Below are 26,371 nucleotides of genomic sequence, written 5' to 3' on the forward strand. Positions count from 1 at the left end.
ATGTGAGTTTGATGAGATGTGGTATGGTGTGACAGGTTGTGATGTGAGATGTTTATATTGTATTGCATTATTTTTCTTATTATTAGTGCATTGTATTCAATTTCTTGACTATATGTTATTTGCCATATTGTCATTATTTTAAATGTTTCATCTAATCTATTTCACAATGCATTCGTTCCCCGTAAAGAAGGGAGATATGTTGTAACTTACGTTTACCTGCTGCTCAGCCAGAATGAGTGTGGCGTGGAATGTTGGATGGATGGAATGTTGGATGTCTGTGAGTGTCAGTTGGGTATGGGCTGGGCAGCAGGACAGCTGCTCCTGGTGGGGTTTCCCTTGTTTTCCTAGTAACTTAAATAAAAGAACTTAACCAATCTACGCTAGAAGACTGGACTTCCATTTTGTTTACAACAAGAGCCTTCTTACCTTCTCCATGATCCTCAGGATTAATAGCGACATAATAATGGAAAAAGACCACCCCTCCATAGCCATCAGTATGTCTTTTATCCTCAATTAATGTTCTCAGATTTCAGGCATTCCCGCACTATGTGCATAAAGATATCACTAGTTAATGCTCTACGGAAGCTTGGAGTTGTTTTTGCCAATTTTCCACACCTCTCTCGGATGTAGTAGGTCATGTGAAAGTAATTGATTCATATGAGCTGCAAGCAGGCTGATATGTCAGGCTCTCGGGGTGCTGTTTCCACCATTGTCCATCGTCTGGTGATCCTACATCCTTTATCAAGCTGTAGCAGAGCTTCCTAAAGCAGCCAGGGGCAGTTATTACTAAGGAGTGATGTGCACAGGAACTGATTCTGCCCACTAGTTTAATTTGCAGCTTGGAGTGCTAACAGGTCCGTCCGTTATGGTTAGTCAGGATGTCCAAGTTGCAAGTATCAAAAATTGGAATTTGTGGAGAGCAAATTCTTCCTTTAAACCTTCAAGCTATTTAATCTAGTTTCCTGCTCACAAATCCTCAAGTTTATAAATCCTTATATACTGCTATGTCCTAAGGCAAGCCAACCACGCTGAGTGGGCTAGCCAAGTACCTTGCCGAAGTGGAGTTTCTTTGGTGAGCCTGCCATCCATGCCTGCCCACCTCCGAGTCATACGCCAGTGGGTTTAATGTGACCACAGGTGATTGAGGAGTTTGGGGATCACAGTGCCACAGATAAGGCTTAAGTAAACTAGAACCTTCACACAGATCAAGCTCCAGTATTTGAGTAGGATTCTATCTATTGAAGAAAAGCCAGTCTTGACAATAATGAGTTGAACTGCCTTGTAATGTAGTTACCTGTCTGCTACAGCCAGTCACTCATCCTACACCATCTAGGCATATTTGTTGGATGGCACCCTTATTTGTCTCCTGGCCTAGAAGAGGTTACTGATACTGGACCATATTTCTGCTCCCTAACACCTGCCAAGTCCCTTTGGTATCTGGATGGAAGATCAAGGTAGACACCTCCATTGTGTAGCCCGCTGCTTCTGTGAGGCCTAAACAGCTCAGAGAACCACCTCAAAGCATAGGTGGTAAGAGCACACATTCTGTGCAGAGCAATTTTTCCTTAGAACTGCTATTTTTCACTGTGGGTTTGTTTACGTAGCTTTCCTTATTGTCCATAAATTGTTTTAAGACTACTAGAAGGCAAACCCCTTACACCCCACCCCGCCAAGAATCTAACAAGTCAAAACACCCCTGAGCCCTAAGCTGAGTTTTTAAGTGACTGTTTGACCTGTTTTGTGGTTAGAAATAGGTTTTGTAAAGTGTACGTGGCACTCAATTTTGATGAGAAAAACAAAGTTTTTACATGTGAGAAAGTAGTATTAAGAGGTTTTACATTTGGACCTCACCTACAGGTTTGAACAGGAGCTACAAAGTGTATATTGAACCGGTCTGTATCAAAGGAGATTGCATGCTTGGGAGCAGGTCACAGCTCCCTGCACACCAGTTTCTGCTTTACTGATTGGCCCACAGGACACCTGATCAGGCCTCTGCCCTCCGCTAACACCTGCTCATATCACTTAGGTTTAAGGTCACATACTCTTTAAATAGGCTTCTTATTGACTGTTGTACCTGTGTTCTGATTGGTTTCTTGGGCTAGGGATTCTATTGGACCTAGGGCTAAGGGTTTGAGTTCTGATTGGCTGATAGTGCTAGGGTTCTGATTAGTTCCTGGGGCTAGAGTTTCTATTAAAACCTATGGCTTAGGGTTGGAGTTCTGATTGGCTGATGGGGCCAGGTTTCTGATTGGTTCCTGGGCTGGGGTTTCTATTGAACTAATGGCTTAGGGTTTAGGTTATGATTAGTTGATAGAGCTATGGCTGTCATTGGTTAATAGAGCCGGGCTCACATTGGGTGTAGGGCTTAGGGCTAAGATTTTGACTGGCTAGGGTTAGGGCTCTGATTGGCCCACGGTCACATAATCACTAGAGCTATTGAACCTTAAGAATCCGATGCTGCCCTTTTTGGATTTACCAGCAACCACTTTAAGGCAAACACAATCTCGACAAACACACACTGTTCATTTACAACAAAGAAACTACATTTCAATATCGCAAAAACCACTACACACTCACACAACTCATCTATACATCCTTTCACCCATACTGCCACACAATGGCACCTAAACTCTTACACAAAACACAACTCTGGCCTATACCACTATCAAATTTACATATCACCAACATAACACAACACAAACACAAATTATACACAACCTTAATCCCTTCAAACACTTACTCCCTGTTCATACAAAACACCAGCTCTACCCTCTACTTACTCCTAACAGACCCCTTTCCATCACCACCACCTCTATAGTTAACCCTCCCTCATAGCATCCACCAACAGCACCCTCCTCCTCTTTTTGGTCAATAACACACACCAAAACAATCCTTACACTCCACTGCACCACACTTATTATTTCTTCCTGCTATCAAATGTAATACAAACACTCATAACCCCTATGGATCTCCTCTCACATACCACATACTCTCTCCTCCAATGCCCATCACCACCCCACTTACCATTCAAATTCCACTCACCAACAATACCTTACATCCAAATCCTTCATAGAAAATAACTATTCCAATATCTCATCTCACGTCAAAACCACACACACGTCATATTACATTCTGTTACAAAACAGAAACAAACATCCACTCCCATGACTATACAAAGAATACAAATCCTAAACCAACGTTAATCCAAAAATGTTCTAGCTTCACCAACACCTACCACAAACACTCCAACACAACAATACTCACACGCTCCACATCCATTGCATATTTTTTTTTTTAACAAACTTTATTGAGCCATTATTCAGAGTACATTACATTATACCAAATATTCATGGCATTTTCATTTAGGTGTAGCATTGACCCACCTTTTCCGTAAGTAAATATACATGCTTCCATCCTCGTATTGATCATTTACACAGCATAGAAATTATAATGCAATGAATGTATCAACGTGGAATCATTCATATGAATTATTAATGTCTCTAAAGTGCCTTGGCATGTATTTGTAGTTTTATTCCCTAAACTAAGTTAACTACACCCTCCCTCTCCCTCCCCCTCTTCCTGGTCTGTCCGTGTGCCACTGATGGAGCGGGTAAAATGTTTTCTTTTTATATAACCAATCCATTTATATAAGTTTATATTAAAATGATTAATAATTAATTCTAATAATTAATTGATTGATGTGATGGTACTAAACCAACCTTATTAACAAAGAAAATACACGTGGGAATGCATTCGCATGGCTAAAATTAATAAGTGAACTAAGTTGTATGCATATTAAAACGATAAGTGTTGCTTAGGCAGTGTTAATGTGATTTGCGCTTAAATAAACTAGCATTAACGGCTTTGAATGTTGCATATGGCTAGATAAATAGATACACATAAGGGTATTAGCAAGGGAATAACACTGTTTTAATCATTTCTATGTATTAATTACGATTTTGTGTTTCTTTGCTTAAAGTTGACTATTCTGGCCTACCAAAAGATGACCGCCGACTGAAACCTAACTAAAGTACATGACTTCATCATTTGAACAATGGAAAAAGGCGCCTGCACTGACTTTGTTCGTGTCCCTTGTGTGACCTATCAGACCATGCCCATGAAAACTACCCTGGGTGAGGTGCCAATGTCCCTGAACCTGAAGCTAATGTTGCAAAATTGCAAATGAACTACCGAACTCTACCGGTTACCAACGAAGAGATACAATTTGTACCTGGGAACAGTTTTTCCCATTCGCCTACTGTAAAACTTCTTCCACATGGGAAAATTGGAAAATGTTTCTTAATGTATTGAGATGTATTTGAATTCAGCCAATCATTTGTCTGGGAATTGAGAAAATGTTACGGTTATATGTAAATTTTAGTATAAATATTAGTAGTCTAGAGAGGGAAGGAGCTACACTCTATGATGCTGCTCTCGCTAGAGACCACTATTGACGGAGAATCGATGATCAGAGATCCTTATGCTGACAGAAGAGGACGGAGACTTTAGAACTTTGATGAACTTTCTGAGGACCAGTTCTGACTTAGGAAACGACAATTAGCCAGAATAGGTAAATATGACAAAAGATAATATTGCATTATTAGGATTTAACCTGCATTTAATTAGATAAAGAAAATCATTATTTGAAGAACTGTGTCGGGTGATTATTTCTTTGAAATGTTTATTGATTAATTTGAGAGTTAGAAGTCGTTAAACCAATTATCAACTAAATGATCCAATTGACCTCCTGATGGAGGAATTGTTAGGGTGATTCAATAGAAGTGGTTTCCTCTATCAAAACGAACAGCTGTAGTTTGGGATTTGATGTCCCTCTGTAGGCACGGATAGTTTGAGAAAATGCATGTTGGTGTTATGGGCCCCACCAGCACGTGATGTGTGTATGTGCGTGTGACTGAGAAATCATTCTGTCCGTGGAAGCAGGGAGAGATTTAGTAACCCGAACTGCACCACCACCACCTATTCCGTCTCATGTCCTTGAGAGATCATGTAGTCCAACCTATACCTCTGGTGTACTATGGGCCTTTCCTCATAGTCTACCCTAATTGTCGCTGGGTATGTGATAAATGGTGAATTGAATCAGGAGAGTGGATCAAGAGATGTAAGTGGGATATCCAATTGTGTGAGGTCCTTTAACCCCTTCAGTGCCACGCCCTTTCCCCCTCCTGTGCCGGGCGTTGCATTAGTGGGTGGGGTTCATGACGAGATAGTCTCGTCATGGGCACAGCGCAACTGTGCTCCATGACGAGACTATCTCGTCATGGGCACAGAAGAGGTTAACATGATGTCCCATTCCATGGAGATGGGATGTTTTCTCAACCCCCTCGCCTCCTCTTGTCTAAGTGCCACGCTCTCCGCGCTGCCCCATCTGAGTACCTCCTCTTTCCATAAATGCAGCAGGGGGCTCCTTGGGGATTGCCACCTCATTGTAATTGCTCTAATCGCCAATATAAGCGCTAGATCTAGGAAACGCAGGTGAACCTTCTGGGCTTTGGTGCGCGTATCCATTGCATAATTTAGAGCTTTCAAACATGACCCACAGACTCCACCACCACCCCTAACCCATACATCTTCCACTAAATGAAATAAACAGCATTCCACTCAACTTTGCATCACCTTGTCTATTCAACAACACAACTTCTCTACAAAAAAACACAGCCTACCAACTTATTCTTAACCACCACCTGCATACATAGACCCAACAAGATGCCTTCTAAGCTTGCTGGATGAGGATTACGATATAGATAATCAACACTATTGCTATTGTGATACACTTAATATCAACACTAATAATACACCTGGTACTAGTTCAAAGAATACTATTCACTCTTCTAGAAATTGAAGTCACACCTCCACCAAAACATCTTCTCTAGACAGTCTACTAATAGATGCCCGATCACTCTCTAAAACCAAACACCACATTTACGACCTACTTACTGATACACAACTTGACTTACTGTTCATAACTGAATCATGGTTGGGAGATGACATAGCTCCTGTATTGTATTAAGCTGTTCCTTCAGGCTATCAAACTGTTAAACCATAACGCATAGGAAAAAAAGGAGGCAGACTAGCTGTTATATTCAAGGAAACAAAGAATGTCACCAAAGCTGACAACGTTTCCATACAAGGATGTGAGACCCTCATCACCGGATGTAACCCTACACCAACTTCTTCCTGTAACTTTCTCCCTATTTACAGACCACCACACAGCAATGTAGCATTCCCAGACACCTTGCCAGACGTAGTTTCAAACCTTACGACACTACACTCCACTCTATGCATCCTTTGTGACCTAAAGATATGGTTTGACAAACCCAATATGCCCCATCCAAGAATAATTATCCCTGGACTAGACACACTGAACGTATATCAGCTCATTCACAAACCCACACATACCGTTGGACACATCTTAGATGTCATTTTTGCAAATCCAGAACTAGTTGCTTTTCAAATGATTACTCCAGTCACATGGTCAGACCACCATCTGGTAGCTTTCCCACACAAAAAACCAACAAATCACCACACGTAAGCCCACCTTTAACCAACCATATATCGACAGTAGAACCAACTAAATTTTTTAATTCTTGGAAACACAATTAACAAATTAAGTTCAAAGACTCCATTAGTGGCTCCAAGAAGATTTTGACATTCTAATACCACTAAGAACAACAAATCAGGACAAAACAAAACAAACACCATGGATTAATGCAGAACTAAAAAAGATAAAGCAATATATTACAAAGCTGCAATGCACCTGGCTCAAAACAAATAACAATCAAGACATACTTCACCTACACAAACTTAACAGAATATACAAGTCAATGATCAAAAAAGCCCAAAAAGGTACTAATAAAACAGAATTCTAAATGCCAAATGTGCAAAAAAAGATTTTTTTAAATTTCTCCCTGAATTTCATAAACCTAATTGCAACGAAGGAGCTCATCCCATTTTTCAAGAATTTACTGACAAACTGGCAAATCATTAAACAACAAAAGCAGACATGTTTTTTGTTTTAATAGAGTTTTATATAGCGCGAACTTGACCCGAATCGGGTATCAGAGCACCTTACATAGCACCAGTTGCGTTACATTAGGACACATTCATTTTTGTTAGGCATGGGGAGATTAAGTGATTTGCCCAGAATCACAGGATGTTCAGCGTCATTGCTGAGACTCGAACCCAGCTCCCCAGAGTCGAGGTCGACCGCCCTAGCCGTTAGGCCAACTCCTCTCCCCTCGTTGGTCTACTACTTAAAACAAAGGAAAACCACCGGCACCACCCCATTCCCATCAATCCGCTCCATTAGTAGGCTAACCCAGCCTTTACATTCCTTCATACAACTATCAGAAAGTGAATTTATTGATCTTGTCAAAGCAAGCAGGCCAGCCGGTTGCCCTTCTGAGCCTTTTCCAGCTCAAATCTTTAAGAACATTCTTTTAACTACCTCTGCTGACACCCCTTTTACAACAATCAACAATAATTTGGTACCTACAGGTTTTCCAGAGGATTTAAAAAAGATAGATATGCGCCCATTATTAAAGAAAATAAGCCTGGACCTGCATCACCCAAACAATTACAGACCAATTACAAATAGACCATTCCTGAGAAAACTGACAGACAGAGCAGCATTGACCCAGATGTCACAATTCTTCGAAGATAACTCCATGATTTTTGACTTCCAAACTGGATTCTTTCCAGCAATAGGCACAGAATCTGCCCTCATCGCCATCTGGGATTACCATAAAAACCCAGTAGACAGGAACAGGGGTGCCGCACTACTTCGCTTGGACCTTTCAGCTGCCTTTGACACCATTCCACGCACGTGATAATTGGAAAATTATGACCCACTCTGCACCTGACCTGAAAATTTGAGACCACCTCCGAAAGTATCCAAGGAATTACAAAACCTCAGAATTACCATGGACTCCAAGCTATCAATGGCTGCAGCGAAGGATAAGCTAGCAAGATCAAGCTATGTTACTGAGAAAAAACTCAGTAACACATCTTTCCCCACCTAGGATTTCCACACAGGGTCCAAGCCACCATCTCTCTTGTACTGTAAACTTGATTATACTGTTGGCCTCTACCACAGATCATCTGGAACAACTATGAAAAGACTACAATGAATTCAGAACTCTGCTGCCAGACTACTTCTACGTATAAAATCACAAGCCCACATCTCTCCTGACTTGAGGTCCCTACTTTGGTTACTGGTTGTTAGAAGATCTACCTTCAAGATGCTTTGCATCACCCACAAAGCAATACATGGAACAGGACCTCTTTTCATCAGGAATAAAATCACCAATTACATACAACAAAGGAACCTCCACTCCAGATTGGCACCTCGCCTCAAAACCCCAACATACAAGAAAATACACATTGGTGGTACATCTTTCTCTGTTTAAGGAGCAAAAGTATGGAATCCTATCTTCAGAAGAACATGCAAGAGTTGGCTCTTTCATACATAACCACCATACTCAAAACACATATGTAAAGCATATGCATGTGCATGTAAACATGTACAATTCAATTATATGTATATATTTAGATATGTGTAGTTCTTAGTACAAATATATATACTACTTATGATTTAAAATATATATATATTCTTATAGGTCTGCTTAACAAATGTATATATTACATCTGTAAAATCATCTTTACCAACGTAGGGTAACACTGCTCCCAAATCTTCCTCATAGATTTCAACCTTCATTAAGACGACCATAATGACCGCTCAGTTATTAGCCTAAAAACCCTCCTAGCGGACCGCAACTTGAACCAAATCTGTGACAGTCCTACGCACAACATTGGTGCAACCCTGGATCTAGTCAATGCTAGAGCAAACTCCATCAAACTTTAATCTATCATTCCATGTGGCTGGACTGACAACCACCGCATCACCTTCCTCATCACCGAACCAACGAGGACACATGAACACTAGCCTAAGAAACCCAAGCAGTAGAACAGGAACACTTGTGCCATAAACCTCAATGATTTGACAACCCTCAGCAACAACTTACTTCCTCTTCCACCCGACATGTCAGATGTCCACAACCTTACAGACCACTATAACAACTACATGACGAGCATCCTTGACAAAGTTGCACCCTTACAGCTAAAAAGACTGTGGGGAATATTTACAAGGGCCATATCTTCGCTTTTTTGGCTTCTAAAGACAAAAAAGCGGAGATAAAAATATCGCCCTATTTACAAGAGGGTGATAACATGCATTAACGCATGTTAGCACCCTTTTACCCGACGCCTCCCTCTGCATCTCTAATGAGATGCAAAGTGGGCGTCACTGGGCAGTACAACCTTGTAAATATCGCTGATGTACACATCGCGATATTTACAAGGCTGCCCACGCATTTTAGCAGACGTTAGTTTTTGGAGAAAACAGCTGTTTTCTCCAAAAACTAACGTCTGCTAAAATGCAGACTTAGCTATACTTACCATTGGGGGTGGATTATGCTGATACGAGTCGTATCAGCAAAGTTATCGCCGTTTTCCATGGAACATCGCTGGAAAACCAGCGATGTTCCATGGAAAACATCGCTATCGCTGGGAAATTATCGACATTGCGCTATGTGTTAATACAACGCTAGCATGGCTATAATTTCCTGCGATAGCCAGCGATAACATTTTTCTCGCTAAGAGCGGCCAGCGATAATTATCACTGCCGCTTGTTAATATGCCCCTGTGTTCCAAAGAGTTCAAACCATAGTACAATGGGAGCCTAAATGAACAAAGACACCAAGCTATCACGGACTCACCTTCAAAAACAACGCGTCATGGAACACTTTCAAAACCATTGATGAAAACGCCATTCTAAAGATCGTAACAACACTTACACCATCAAATCACTTGTGTGACCCTCTACCAGCCAATATCTTCAATTAGATCAAAACTACTCTAATACCTCTTTGGACTAAGATAGTGAATGCTTCACTAATTCAAGGAGCTCTACCAGACCGCCTAAAATCAGTGAAGGTAACCCCCATTCTTAAAATCCCATAGCAGATCACATAATCTCAAATAACTTCTGTCCAATATCCACCATTCCCTCCCTGGCAAAGCTACTTGAGAAATACATCCATTCCCAACTATGCAACCACATAGCTCAATTCCACCTTATTGACCGAATCTAATCCGGAGTCTGTCAGGTCCACAGCACAGAAACAGTCCTTACACACATTGTTGATGACATGCTCAGATTACTAAATCAAAATGAATCCTGCCTCCTAAGCATCCTAAACCTATCTTCAGCCTTTGATTTGATCAAACATAACAGCCTCCTGGACTTATTTGAACACAGAATGGGTTTATCAGGGGTTGTCCTGAAGTGGTTCAACTTGTTCCTAGACAACAGAACTCAAAGAATCAAGGTTAACCAATCTCTGCCCACTACCACTCCGGTCACCTTTGGGGTCCATCAGGGGTCCTTCTCATCACCTACTCTCTTTAACATGTTAATGGAGCCCTGAACTGAAATTCTGATATTTTCCAATGTAGAATACCACATGTATGCAGATGATACCAAACTATACTTAAAAGAATCGTCCCCTGATGATATCTGATTACTCAACACAACTTTGCAACAAAAAAAAAAACTGGCTGCCCAGAAACCATCTCAAACCCAACATGCTCAAAACCAAATTCCTCCTAATTGCCCACCAAAAACATACATCGACATTGAAAACTGGATGAAACATTTAAGAGCCTTCAACTGCCTACCACACATTATAGATTCCAGAAGATCACTGGCAATAACAGCCTTGAACTGCCTACCACACATTATAGATTCCAAAAGATCACTGGGAATAACACTCAACAAGAATCTCACCATGCAGGAACACATCAGCTCAGCCATCAGAGGAGCAAACTTTCATATGAACATTCTAAGAAAACTAAAACCCTTCCTCTCCTCCGACGACCTCAAAACAGCTGTGCAAGCACTTAAGATCCCCAGATTAGACTATAGGAATACAGCTCTATGTGGTTTGTCGAGATCTAGATTGGCTCTACTAGGGACATCCCTCAACTCGGCTGCAAGGCTCATCCCTGGATCTAAAAGTAACAACCAAATGACTCCTGATCTGAAGGTACTAAACTGGCTCCCTTCTGAGGCAAGAATACAGATGAAAATTGCTTGCATGACACATAAAGCCTTGCACTTCAACACACCAAAGTATATAGCCAATTACCTGGAATTGTCAGGTGCTGGCTGACCATCAAGAAGCACCAGTACCTTACTATTGAAACGTCAAAACATTTGCAAAAAGAAAACCTACAACTGTACTTTCTCTGAGCTAGCACCAATAATCTGTTACTCATAGCCCCCAGAAGTGAGAGTGAACCCTTCAAGCACATCCTTCAAAAAAGAAATCAAATAGTTTTTAATGAACAAACCTCTACCCTGACACCAACAATTCATTTATCCCCGTACTGGTTTCAAACAGTTCACCAGCCAGGGTCTGCACTCACCGCTACGTCCTGATGTTTAACTCACTCCTTTTACTGATCTATAATGGATACTGACAGCATTTATATTTCTTGTTTTCTTGTTTCTACTTACATTTATGTTTCTAGGTTATCCTGCATTCAACTTGTGGAAGCATTTGTAAAGCACTCTGATAGCCTTCCAGGGTCTAGTTCGCACTGTATAATACTTTATAAATACATAAATAAACCAGAATCTCACTTCACCCAAACCCACCCTACTAGAATCCCTCTTCACCTTAGTGTCAGCCTCACCTGCCATTCACCTATACTTCAATCTCTCACCAATTTGATGTCTACATCTACCTCCTCCCCTTGTCACTGCAACCACAATTTGGCTTTATGATTACCTCTACCTCAACCTTTCTTACCTCATCCTCACATCTAATCACTGTTGCCTCACCACCTCAACTGTAATTACAACCACATCCTTCCTTGCACTTACCTACACCTTAAGACCCCCATCCTGAACTGAACCTTGACTTCACACCCACTCATTTTTGTCTCGGACTCAGCCCCTCACCTTAACCTCACTTCGGCCCAGCGCCCCCAAAATGATAGCACCTCAACATCTACCTCCTCTCAAATGTATGTTAATCTCACTTCCACCTCAACTCAATCTTACTTCAAAACAACCTGACCTCTGCAAATGTTACCCTTGCCTCAAACTCACATCCACTTTATCATAAACTCTCTCTCCTTATTCTCATCTCGTCCTCCACATCAACTCACATCATTCTCACCTCAACTTCAAACTCGATACTTTGCTTCATCTCAACCTCACTCTCTCCTCACACAATCATTCTCTCTAATTTCAATTTTACCATACTATCACGTCAATGTAACTGCTAGCCACATCAACCTGCTCAACTGAACTGAACTTCATGTTTATGCACCTGGAAGATTGACTGAATGTCACCAAAATGTCACCTCAGCCCAACTCACTAAAACTACCACAAACTCACCAATCTGTCCCCTCAACTTGAATGGTTCTCACTTTACATTTCCCTTAACTTTAGACTAACTTGAACCTCACCATATCTCAACTGCAAATTCACCTCAACTTCCCCTCAACTTTCTCTTACCCTTACCTCTTCTTACCTCAGCTTTGCCTTAACATCACTTCAAACTTATCTAAAATTCAAATGCACTTAACCTGATCTAACCACACCTTTCTAACCTCACATCAACTACAATCGCAGCTAAATCTAATTTCAACGTCAGTTTCAACAACACCTCAAGTTTATAGCATATAAATCTCACCAACCCTTCAAATCAACTTCAACGCTCAAACTCACTTCACCCTTTTCTTACTTAAACCTCATGTAATGCTCCTTTCAACCTAGTTCCACATCACCATAATCTCCCCTTAACCAAACTCAAATCAACCCCCAGCCTCACTTCAATTTCACCATAATATATTCTTAACCTCATAAAAACCTCATCTCATTACAGCCAAACCACTCCTCCTTGAATTACAGCAATATGAATGAAGCCAACAATGATCAAGAAAAACAAGAGTACATCATTTGGTACTGTTCTGCAAATTAATAAACTTTGAACAGGCTTGCCTTCAAATCTGTGACCTAATTCACAAAGTTGTTTATGTGACTGTATGTGCCTTGTTCCCAGCTGACAATCAAGGGATGAAATGAACACTTGAACTAATCTCTGGAAGTATACTACTGAAATATCGATTTTTACCTATTGCGCAACAAAATAAATCATAGTCTTAATATCGACTACAAAAATATTGTGAAGTTAAGAATAAATAGAGAAGTGTAAAATTACTGTATTTAATATACTTATATCTGATGAAATATATGTTTTCAAGTTGCGCAGATGTGGAGTTAAGAATATTAAACCTATACTTACCTAAACAGAAACACAATGTTTTTGTTCATCTGCAATATTTATGTAGCACAATCTTTTTGTGCTTGATACTCTGACATAAAGCCCACTGGCAATCATTGGGCACTGCATTCCAGTCCATCGTTTTCACCATCTATGACACTCATATGCACTTTGGTCTCGGTCTTGCCACTATAGAAACAGTCCAGCCCGTACTACCATGGCCAGGTCCCATCTAGACGGGAACACAAGCAACCCTGGACCAGCCCACTTGAGCCTCATCAATGAGTGCAGCTTGATTGAGGTGGCACAGTGATCATGGGAATGCAGTACTGGGTAACTACTAGTAGATGAGTTTAATACACGTGCTACCCCTTTACTTTATCGTTTTTTCTAACCTATGTCCAACTCAGGCATGGCATAGTTTCACATTGTGGGAGGTCAGTCACATTTGCTGAATACAACGCTTTGTGAATAAGTCCATCAGTGTGTCCCTCTTTTGTTTTCACTGCTCTTGGCCACTCTTTTTAACACTCTAATTGTGTGAAAAAGGAGCTTTCATTGTTCTACCCCTTTCCACTTGAATCTGCTCTCAATAGATATTCACATAAGCGCAAAATGTGCATAATCAGTGCATGTTGCACCTGTGCATCTTGTTATTTTTCCTGTGTGTGGGTTGTGTGTGTTTTACTCACACATAAACCACGCTATGTTATAAGTGCAAGGCTTTTTGCAATGACAAAAGCTTTGTCTTTAACACAGAAGGGAATTCCAGAGCAGCCTTCTACTGGAATACTGACCAGGGCCAGGCAAATGCTTAACAAACATCAGCAGTCTGATTCACGACCTTTACGCCCTCATTACAAGCAACCCATTGTTTTTCGATCAGGTGTTTGCATAGGAATGGATGTTACGCCCTGTACTAGGGAATATCAAACGCCAATGTATCGGCAAGAGGGCCATCCTTCAGGAGCCCTGATCCCTGCAGGCTAGTTTCTTTTGTATCTTGAGTGCCACAACACAGGTAGATAGATATAAAGTGATGCAGTGGGGCTCCCTGTCCTGCTGCACTCTTTTACAAGCCACGTGCTTGTTGGTTTTTCAGGCACCTAGTTTTACCGTGGATGTGTGCGTGGGCAGATAAAGCGGTCATTGTTGGTCAGGACAGGGTCGAACTGGCCATAGCGGGCACCAAGTGTTTCCCTGGTGGGCCAGAGGGGTGGAGGCCGGTTTTGTGGCCGTGGGGGCCGGTTTTTGTCATTGGGGGCCGGTTCCTAGCCCATTTTGTAATACAGATGGCACTGGCGCACATGTAGCCCCAGGCTAGCCAAAAGGGTTGTTCCCATTTTTGCATTACACTGGCTGCCATGCCCCAGAGAGCTAAGTTTAAGGTACTGTGCCATGCACATAAAGCACTACATGAGACTGGACCTATAATCTTCCACGACAGAGTAGAACTTTGTTTGCCTTCACGAGAGCTGAGATCCCGTCATCTTGCACTAGCAAAAACGAGGTGAATAAAGAATGTCAGAGCGGCAGGTTGCCCTTACTCGTATCAGGGAGCCGTACTATGGAATAAATTACCATTAGACTTGTGCCGGAAAAAGATAAAAGCATGGTTGTTTAGGACATAATGCTTTTGGGGTACTCACTAATGAATGCCGTCAGAAAGGGATTCTACCGCAGTGATATCCCACTGGGATGAGTGCTGCGCTCTAAAAAAACTGTAAATAAATAAATAAAGGGGTGTTCCCATTTTTGTATGCGCCCACCTGTAGGGGGATCGATGTACCCCTTCAGAGTGCAGGCCATGTGCTGCCTGCGCTGAAAAAGACAGACAGCTGCTTCAATCAGCCAGTTCACATTTCTCTAATGCGCTGCACCCAGGACATCGTGAGTTTGCGGCGGCCCTGGGGGCAGCACATTATCAGTAATAGGGTACACTGTCTTAGTTTGTGAGAGGCACATCAGTTAAAGTTGTACCCTAGGACAAACCGGGGCAGTGAGCCCTTATTGTAATACGGCCCCTGGTGAGCAACATTGAGCTGCTCTCATTTCATCACCAAAACATGCCAAGGAGTGGACAGGAAAGTAGAAGGTTAAAGAAATTATGAGTTGATACACTCCAGCATAAGAAACAAGCATTTGCAATGCTATAGGTCTCGCATTACTGATGGTTTGAGGTATTGGTGTTGCAAATAATAATGCAACACCAATAGCTCATACTCTCAGTAATGCGAGACCTAGTGCATTGCAAATAAACGCATAGTGAGCCAAGAACCAGCATTGTATGCAGTACTGCAAGCTGCTCCTAGACCTCCCTGGTGAGCAAGGCACCAGTACTGCATGTCTAGGTGCAGTACCGCAAGCTGTTCCTAGAGGTCCCTAGTGAGCAAGGCACCAGCCCTGCTTGTCTAGGTGCAGCACCGCAAGCTGCTCCTAGAGGTCCCTAGTGAACATCATAAACTTTGAAGATATGTTAAATCCACCCTACCCATAATGCATTGCATGCAAGAAAGTACAACAAGTACATTCATATAGCTATGTCCATATATACAATTAGTAGCTTTGAAATGTGACAAAAGAATTATATTAATTCCACATTAGGTTAGGTTGTACTCTACGTGGAGCTGATGAAGGGAAATTTACAGAAGGTCTAATATAAATGTGAGTTGTGGTAGGTGCAGTACTGCAAGCTGCACCTAGAGGTCACTAGTGAGCATTATAAACTTTTGGTCACATATGGTACTCCCATAATGCATTGTATGCAAAAGAGTGCCACAAGTGCATTCAAATACCTTTGTCCATATATAAAATGTATAGCTTTAAAATGTGACAAAACAATTATTATATTAATTCCGGATTAGGTTGTATTTTATGTGAAGCTGATGAAGGGAAACTTATAGAGGGTCTAAAATAGATGTGTAGGCGCAGTACCGCCTAGAGGTCCCTAGTGAGCATCAAACTTTTGGTCACAAATGGTACTCCTCTAATGCAGTGCATGCAAGACAATACCAGAGTACATTCAAATAGCTATGTCCATATATACAATTAATAGCTTTTGCATGTGAAAAAAAATTATTATATTAATTCCAATTAGGTTGTACTCTAGATTAGGTTGTACTCCATGTAAACCTGCTGAAGGGAAGCCTAGAGGTCCCCAGTGAGCATCACACTTTTGGTCGCATATGGTCCTCCCATAATGCATTGCATGCAAGACAGTACCAGAGTACATTCAAATAGCTATGTCCATATTTACAATTAGTAGCTTTGAAATGTGATAAGATAATTATTATATTAATTCTGGATTAGGTTGTACTTTATGTGGAGCTAATGAAGGGACATTTATAGGAGGTCTAGTATAGATGTGTAGGTACAGTACCGTAAGCTGCGCCTAGAGGTCCCTAGTGAGCATCAAACTTTTGGTCACATATGGTACTCCCCTAATGCATTGCATGCAACAGTACCATGAGTACATTCAAATAGCTAATTCAAATAGCTATGTACATATATACAATAGCTTTGAAATGTAACAAAACAATTATTACATTAATTTCGATTAGGTTGTACTCTATGTGGAGCTGATGAAGGGAAATTTATAGAAGGTCTAATATAAATGTGAGATGTGTAGGTGCAGTACCGCAAGCTGCGCCTAGAGGTCCCGAGTGAGCATCCTAAACTTTGATAATATGGTAAATCCACCCTACCCATAATGCCTTGCACACAAGACAGTACCACAGTACATACAATATATACAATTAGTATCTTTGAATTGTGACAAAAGAATTATTATAATAATTCCGTATTGTTCTTTATGTGGAGGTGATGAAGGGAAATTTATAGATGGTCTAAAAAAGATGTGTAGGCGCAATACTGCATGCTGCACCTAGAGGTCCCTAGTGAGCATCAAACTTTTGGTCACATATGGTACTCCCCTAATGCATTGCATGCAAGACAGTACCACAAGTACATTCAAACAGCTTTGTCCATATATACAATTAATAGCTTTAAAAAGTGACAAACAAATTATTATATTAATTCCAATTAGGTTGTACTCTAGAGTAGGTTTTACTCTGTGTGGACTTGATGAAGGGCAGCCTAGAGGTCCCTAGTGAGAATCAAACTTTTGGTCACATATGGTACTCCCCTACTGCATTGAATGCAAGACAGTACCACAAGTAGATTCAAATAGATATGTCCATATATACATTTAATGATAGCTTTGAAATGTGACAAAACAAATATTATATTTGTATATTGATTAGGTTGTACTCTATGTGGAGCTGATGAAGGGAAATTTATTGAAGGTCTATTATAAATGTGAGATGTGTAGGTGCAGTACCGCATGCTGGGCCTAGAGGTACCTAGTGAGCATGATAGATTTTGAAGATATGGTAAATCCACCCTACCCATAATGCATTTCGCGCAAGACAGTACCACAGTACATTCAATATAAGCAATTAATAGCTTTGAAATGTGACAAAAGAATTATTATATTAATTCCAGATTAGGTTTTACTCTATGTTGAGCTGATGAAGGGAAATGTATAGAAGGTCTAATATAAATGTGAGATGTGCTAGTGAGTAAAGTAACCACTGCTAACCTTGTTTAGGACCAAATCATTGTCCTGTCTGAAGGCATTTAAAGAAATAGTGCCTCGAAGTTGTAATTAAAAGCTAGGGTGTAACAACATAGGGGATTTCTCATGGGAGGTTACAAAAAGAGACAGGGAGATACTAAGGCGGGACCACAAAGCTTAATAACCAATGAAAAGCCACCATTTACAAAGGGCAGGAGCCAATTAAGATGGACGGGAAGTAGGCAGAGCTTTATGCACATATCATGAATACAGCATGTCTCGAAGAGACAGCGCAAGCGCTGCCTAGGCGAGACCCAAAAAGGAAAGAGACACTTACTTCAGAGAAGGGAAGATACAATGGAGATTAAAGTGCAGGTGAGGGAGGGGACCACAGGGACCGCCACCTCCCTGGGGCTAATTCAGACAAATGCGAGGGAGCCACGTGCCCCCCATAGTCCTAGGGACTGTCCCCTCCCCGGGGCTATATTAAGTAATGATGTGTGGGGGGCTACGGCTCCCCCACCCAGACCTGGAGACCACCACCCCCAGAGCAACTCTGTTAAATTACATATGACAGCCGCGCGGCCCTCACAGCCCCACGAACACCAACCTGTGAATTAATTCATGTAGAGGGGGGCGCCGGCCTCCTTCGTGGATGGCCCTGGGGACTGCCACCCCTCAGGGCCGGCTCCAGCACTGTCCCGGGGTGCCCACCCCCGGGACATTGCAGTTTGCTATGGCAGGGCGGGAGCACTGCTCCCACTATGCCACAGCAAATCAGCTCTGCTTTCAGCAAGCAAGAGCAGAATATACTTTTGCTTGCTGAAAGCAGAGCAGTGTCTGTTTCCCTGCTCGCTGTATTGCAAGCTGGAAAAGACACACTTTGCTGTGGGACCCAGGGAGCTGCGTGTCAGCAGCTCCCTTGATCCCAAAGCAATGCGGCTCCCGCTGGAGGCGGGGTGCTGGCAGGGATCGCGGGGGTGTTCAGGCTCCCCCTTTGGTCCTCAACGAAGTGACCTGGCCCTGGGGATGAGGTCCCCAGGGTCGAAGTTGGCCCAGGGAGGGGGGCTGAGCAGGCCCCCCTCCCTAATTAAAATCTATATATATTGAGGCCTTGCCTGAGGGATGTGGTCCCCGGGACCTAAATCGGCCTAGAGAGGGGGGCCTCGTGGCCCTCCTCCCTTTCTTTTATAATTATTTTTATAATTTAAAATAATTTTTAAAAGAAAGGCCAGGCCCTGGGGGATGGAGTCCATGGTGTTGAAATCGGCCCGGGAGGAGGGTCCATGAGGCCCCTCTTCCTAAAAAATAGAAAAGGAAAAAAAAACTGGCAACTCGCCGGAAGTCTCACCCCTTTCTCCACCACTCTGCTAAGGCGCCTTCTGACATGCTGCTGTTTGGGGAATGAAGTTCCCTTTGCTGGTGACAGTCTTTAGGGGCCAACAAGTACCCCTGTTACCTCCAGTAAGCCCCACAGAGTGGGATTGCTCAGAGGTGGTCAGAGGCCAAGCACCCTTTCTCCACTACTCTGCAAACACGCCTCTCGGCACACTGCTGGTGGGGGGATGAGGTCCCCTTGCCTCCTGAGGGCATAAGGACTAAAGTGGACTTCTTACCCCAACCAGGAGTGTACCAGGAGGCACGTTTGCAGAGTGGTAGGAAAAGGAGGCGTGGCCTCCGAACACCTCTCCACAATCCAGCTGTGTGGGTCTCACTGGAGTTAACAGGAGGGCTAGTTGGCTCCCAAGGAGGGCTTGTTGCCCCCATGGACCCTCAAGGGAACTTCAACCACCAACTAGTAGAGCACCAGGAGACGCTTTTGCAGAGTGGTGGAGAAAGGGGGCGTGGTCACTAAAAACCTCTCAGCAAACCCACTGTGTGGGACTTTTCTGGAGGTAACAGGAGGGGTAGTTGGCCCCAAGGACCCTCAATAGCCAAGGGGACCTCAACCTCCTACTAGTAGTACACCAGGGAGTGCGTTTGCAGAGTGGTGGAGAAAGGGGGCGTGGCCTCCTACCAGATCTCATCAATTCCACTGTGTGGGACTTACGGGAGGTAACAGGAGGGGTAGTTGTCCCCCAAGGACGTCCTTGGGAGCCATCTACCCCTCCTGTTATCTCCAGTAAGTCCTACACAGCGGGATTTCTAAGAGGTCTTCGAAGGCCATGCCCCCTTTCTCCACCACTCTGCAAGTGGGGCTCGTGGTGCACTACTGGTTAGGGCATGAAGTCCACTTCACTCCTGAAGGGCCTTGGGGGCCAAGAAGCTCTCCTGGGATCTCCTGTAAGTCCTACACGGTAGGATTCCTGAGACCTGGTCAGAGACACTGCCCTCTTTCTCCACCACTCTCCAATTGCGACTACTAGTTAAAAGACCAAAGAAATTTGCACACAAAAAACAAAGGATACAGGGACGTTATAGTTAGTAAATAGAATTGAAAAAACCTTAGAAATTCACTGAAAAAACCATAAGGTTACAGAGACATTATAGTTAGGCTCAGGTTTCACTCGTACAAAACCAGAGAAATTCAGCAGTTATACTTGGCTGACCTAACTATAACTTGCGCCACCGCAATACATTGCTTATGACCTCACATATTACATCACTCATGACGTGGTCAGTGACATCACTCATGACATCTGAAATGACATCACAAATGATATCACTGATGACATCATCCAGTGACTGTGAGTGTTTTTCAAACGTTTATGAGTGTTAAATATATATATATACCATGGTGTACTGATGAATCAGTGGTAGATCCGCGGGTCCGCGGAAAAAGTACCAAATTGGTCTTCTGCACAGGAAACATGTAAACAGTTAAAAAATAGTGACCATTTACAAGTGGTATAACAAAAATAAAAGCTGAAAGAAAGTCTGTGATTTGCTAAGTACCAGAGTATGAGTGAAAGCACAGTGGGAAGGGTAGCCATTATTGCTACTTTTGTACTGAGAGTGGAGCAGGATTGTCATATTTCTGACTTGAGAATTGCAGTGAAAAACATATTTTTTTTAAAGTTGGACAAGAGCAAAGAGATTTTACAGGTATGTTAACTAGATTATACTGTAAAAAAGTATATTAAAACAAATTATGAGTGTATATAAGCTGATTGAAAATGTGTAGTTTCTAGACACTAAAGTAAAAGACAAAATAGAAGGGAGGTTAGATGAGAAAATTAACTAAAAATATAGTGAGCAGCAAATGAGGAAGAGGAATTGCTTTGCTGATAATATCGTTATTTTATTAAGCCAGTCTGAATGGATGTGTTTGAAATTAGATGTGGGTGCTTGTTTATAGTATGTAATGCAATAGTATGTAATTTGCACCCACTCACACAGACAGGTAGGCACTTACACACCCAATTACAGCCCCACAAAAGTCCTTATATACCCACCAGTCATATAGCCAGACAGTGATTGACACCCTCAGTCACACACACATAAAAGCATTCACACACATTTACTCTCCAATACCTCCACTTACATAGTAATTGACCCCCATACAGACACTGTCACACCCACTCACACAACTATAAAGCCATTCATGTACCCAGCACTCAGACTGTCAGTTAAACACTACCATACACACGCATACACCCAGTTATACACCCAGTCACCCATCCATACAGCCACTCACAAGCCTATTTACAAAATCATACAGCCATTCACACACCAAGTCAGACAGCAGCAGAGTCACTTAAACATCTACTCACACACCCACACAGCACTTATGTATCAATTACTAACAGATCCACTTGCACCCACCATTAAACACCCAAGCACCCAGCAACACACCCAGTTACCAATCTGTAAAGCCACTTACATACCCATGTAGACACCCACACAGTCACATACCCACACAGCTACTTACACATCCAGTGATACACCCACAGAGACACTGAAACACTCACTCACGTGTCCACTCAACCACTCACACACTCAGTCACCCACCTGTACAGTTACTCATACACCCATTTATGCACCCATACTCAGACAATTACACAGCCTCTTACACACTGGCATAACCACTTATGTAGCTAATCACTTGCTTATAGCTTGTAATCTAATAGTATGTACCGTAAAGTTACATGTATTCTATATTTTCTTTTCAGATATCTACTTGTGTTCAAAGAGGAATGGAAGCTGGAACGGTGAGGTGAAAAATATTGTAACAATTATGCCTGTTGACAGCATTCATAAACTGGGCAACAGATGACATTTTTAGTGCAACTGGCAATTGGCATTTGCCACAATGCGTCACCATGTCTTGCTGTTTTAGTGAAACAATGGGGATGGTAACATTCTGGTTGGGTGGTAAGTGTCCCACAGATGGTCCGGCTGCTGATGATGATGCACCACCTTCCTTTGCTCTCACCATCCTTTCATATGTCATTGTATGTAAGTTTTTCAGATGTGTCAACATAGAGGATGTGAATACTTCTTCCTCGTACCTCTCAACAATTTTATGCTGCATATATTGCATTGGACAATTTTTACAACAACTTTCTTTTCTCCTAAAGGGATGGTAAAATATTTCCAAACATCGGAGGACTTCTTTGGAGGTGGTAAGTCTTCTTCTTCTTCGTTCTGCTCTTCCCTTTCTCTTTCATCTTCAGCAAAACAGTTCAGCACAGAGTTTGTGGAATTCAGTAACTTCACATTCTGCGGAGAATGCAGAGATACCGATAAACTCCACACTCAACAACAGAGTGGAATTGTTTTGTGCTGTAGGTGAGCGCGATTGAGCATGAGTGACCGCGGCTGCATCAAGTAGTGCGCCAGGAGGCCCCTTTTCAGAGTGGTTGAGAAAGGGGGGGACTCTGATGACGTCATAGCAATCCCACTGTGCGGAACTTACTTGTGGCAACAATAGGCATTTTTGGCCCCATAGACCCTCTGCAGCCAAAGGGACTTCATCCCCCAACCAGTAGTGCACCTGGAGGCCTCTTTGCAGAGTGGTTGAGAAAGGGGGCAGGGCCTCCATTGATGTCTCAGCAATCCAGCTGTGGGGGACTTACTTGGCGCCACATTAGGGGCTCTTGGCCCTCAACGACCCTCAGCAGTCAAGGGGACTTCATCCCCCAACCAGTACTGCGCAAGGAGGCTCATTTGCAAAGTGGTTCAGAAAGGGGCAGGCCTCCGACATCTCAGCAATCCGGCTGTGGGGGACTTACTTGTGGGAACAATAGGGGTTCTTGGCCTCAACAACAATAAGCAGCCAAGGAGACTTCACCGCCCAAAGAGCAGTGCACCAGGAGGACTCTTAGCAGAGTGGTTGAGAAAGGGGGCGGACCCTCCAATAACATCTCAGAAGTCCTGCTGTGCGGGACTTACTTGTCTCAATATTAGGGGTTTTTGGCCCCCAACGACCCTAAGCAGCCAACGAGACTTCATCCCCCAGGCAGTAGTGCACCAGGAGGCCCTGTTGCAGAGTGGTTGAGAAAGGAGGTGGGGCCTCCGACAACGTCTCAGCAATCCAGCTGTGGGGGACTTACTTGTGGCAGCAATAGGGGTTCTTGCCCCCCAACGACCGTCATCAGCCAAGGGGACTTGATCCCCCAACCAGTATTGCACCAGGAGGACCCTTTGCAGAGTGGTTGAGAAAGTCGGCGCGCCTCCGATGACGTCTCAGCCGTCCTGCTGTGCGGAGACTTAATTGTCGCAACAATATGGGTTCTTGGACCCCAACGATCCTCAGCAGCAAAGAAGACTTTATCTCCCAGCCAGTAGTGCATCAGTACTTTGCAGAGTGGTTGAGAAACAGCGTAGGGCCTTCGACACCTTCTCTGCAATCCGGCTGTGGGGGACTTACTTTTCGCAACAATAGTTGTTCTAGGCCCCCAACGACCCTCAGCAGCCAAGTGGACTTCATTCCCCAATGAGTAGCACACTGGGAGGCCCCTTTGCACAGTGGTTGAGAAAGGGGGCGGGGGCTCCTACAATGTCTCAGCAATCCAGCTGTGGGGGACTTACTTGTGGCAACAATAAGCGTTCTTGGCCCCCAACGACCCTCAGCAGCCAAGGGGACTTCATCTCCCAACTAGTAATGCACCAGCAGGCCCCTTTGCAGAGTGGGTGAAAAAGGGGGCGGGACCTCTGACGACTTCTTAGCAATCCCACGGTGGGAGACTTACTTATCGCACTGATAGGGGTAGCAGGAGCAGGCCCTGGAAGGTGGCGGTCCCCAGGCCATAAATGGTGCCACAAGGGTGCCAGGCGGCCCCCCTCTGTCACAAAACTTTGCACCAGGGAGGTGATGGTCCTCAGAGACAGGGGTCCACAACGGTCCCCCTACATTAATTTATTTCAGCCCAGGGAGGTAGTGGTTTCTGGGCTGCTGGGAGGCCACGCGCCACCCCCCTGAAATTCAATGAATTGCCCCAGAGAGGTGGCGGTCCCTCAGGCTGCCGGTGGGTTGTGTAGGCTGTTGCATATTGCCTTGGGAAGGTATCGGTCCCAGGGGCTGCGGGGGGCGCGTGGGCCCCTGCATTAATTTAACTTGATCTGCCCCAGGGAGGTGGCAGTCCCCCAAGCGTGGGAGGACTCTGCGGGCCTGCCACCATACATTTTTTATAGTGGAGTATAGGAGGTGGCAGTCCCCGGGGCTTTCATAAGCCCTCTCTGTGCGACCAACTCCTTTATACAATTGCTCGTGCCTGGTGACCTGGCCCACCATGACGTCTCAGCAGTCCTGCTGTGCGGAGACTTAATTGTCGCAACAATATGGGTTCTTGGACCCCAACGATCCTCAGCAGCAAAGAAGACTTTATCTCCCAGCCAGTAGTGCATCAGTACTTTGCAGAGTGGTTGAGAAACAGCGCAGGGCCTTCGACACCTTCTCTGCAATCCGGCTGTGGGGGACTTACTTTTCGCAACAATAGTTGTTCTAAGCCCCCAACGACCCTCAGCAGCCAAGTGGACTTCATTCCCCAATGAGTAGCACACTGGGAGGCCCCTTTGCACAGTGGTTGAGAAAGGGGGCGGGGGCTCCTACAATGTCTCAGCAATCCAGCTGTGGGGGACTTACTTGTGGCAACAATAAGCGTTCTTGGCCCCCAACGACCCTCAGCAGCCAAGGGTACTTCATCTCCCAACTAGTAATGCACCAGCAGGCCCCTTTGCAGAGTGGGTGAAAAAGGGGGCGGGACCTCTGACGACTTCTTAGCAATCCCACGGTGGGAGACTTACTTATCGCACTGATAGGGGTAGCAGGAGCCGGCCCTGGAAGGTGGCGGTCCCCAGGCCATAAATGGTGCCACAAGGGTGCCAGGCGGCCCCCCTCTGTCACAAAACTTTGCACCAGGGAGGTGATGGTCCTCAGAGACAGGGGTCCACAACGGTCCCCCTACATTAATTTATTTCAGCCCAGGGAGGTAGTGGTTTCTGGGCTGCTGGGAGGCCACGCGCCACCCCCCTGAAATTCAATGAATTGCCCCAGAGAGGTGGCGGTCCCTCAGGCTGCCGGTGGGTTGTGTAGGCTGTTGCACATTGCCTTGGGAAGGTATCGGTCCCAGGGGCTACGGGGGGCGCGTGGGCCCCTGCATTAATTTAACTTGATCTGCCCCAGGGAGGTGGCAGTCCCCCAAGCGTGGGAGGACTCTGCGGGCCTGCCACCATACATTTTTTATAGTGGAGTATAGGAGGTGGCAGTCCCCGGGGCTTTCATAAGCCGTCTCTGTGCGACCAACTCCTTTATACAATTGCTCGTGCCTGGTGACCTGGCCCACCCGAGGGCTAAACATTACAGAAGAGTGTGAGGCCATGCTTCTTTCTTTTTTTTCGGTGAGAGCCACTGATTCTGCATATCTTCAGCAAAAGATTTTTTTAACAAATGCTTTTTTTGCTCTGCAGGGTCCCAGTGGGACCCCCTCCAACAGGCCTTGAGGGTCAGAGTATTCCTACCCCACCCACTTCTCTTAAAAATATATATTTTTATGTGGGACTCGACTGAAGCCAAGTCCCAAGATGGCTGCCAACACTTCTTGACTGAAGTTTTGGTAGCCAATCACATTTCAGCACATGGACTGTCGCATCTTCAGAGGATCCACGTCCCTATATATAGCAATTTTGGATTTCCCTTAACATTTCCAAAACTACTGAAATGATTTACACCGATCTACAAAAGGGTCGCTTTCTGGACCAACAGCTACCTTTCTGTCAAATTTGGTGCAACTCCGTTCAGCGGTTTGGGCTATAGTTGTGTCAGCCCTCACTTGACAGATCACCACAAAACTTTCAAGACAACAGCTGAAGTGAGCATCGTATTTGTATTGAATATTTTGTGAGGATATATACTGAAATAAAATCATTGTGTAAGCTTGCACATAACGTTATAAGCGCTGGATAGAGGATTGTTGTCAACTGAAGCACATTAATTTTTCTTCTAAAAACAAAATTTTCAAATTAAAAAAACGATACAAA

Source organism: Triturus cristatus, chromosome 11 (assembly GCF_964204655.1).
Source record: "Triturus cristatus chromosome 11, aTriCri1.1, whole genome shotgun sequence".
Classification (NCBI taxonomy): domain Eukaryota; kingdom Metazoa; phylum Chordata; class Amphibia; order Caudata; family Salamandridae; genus Triturus; species Triturus cristatus.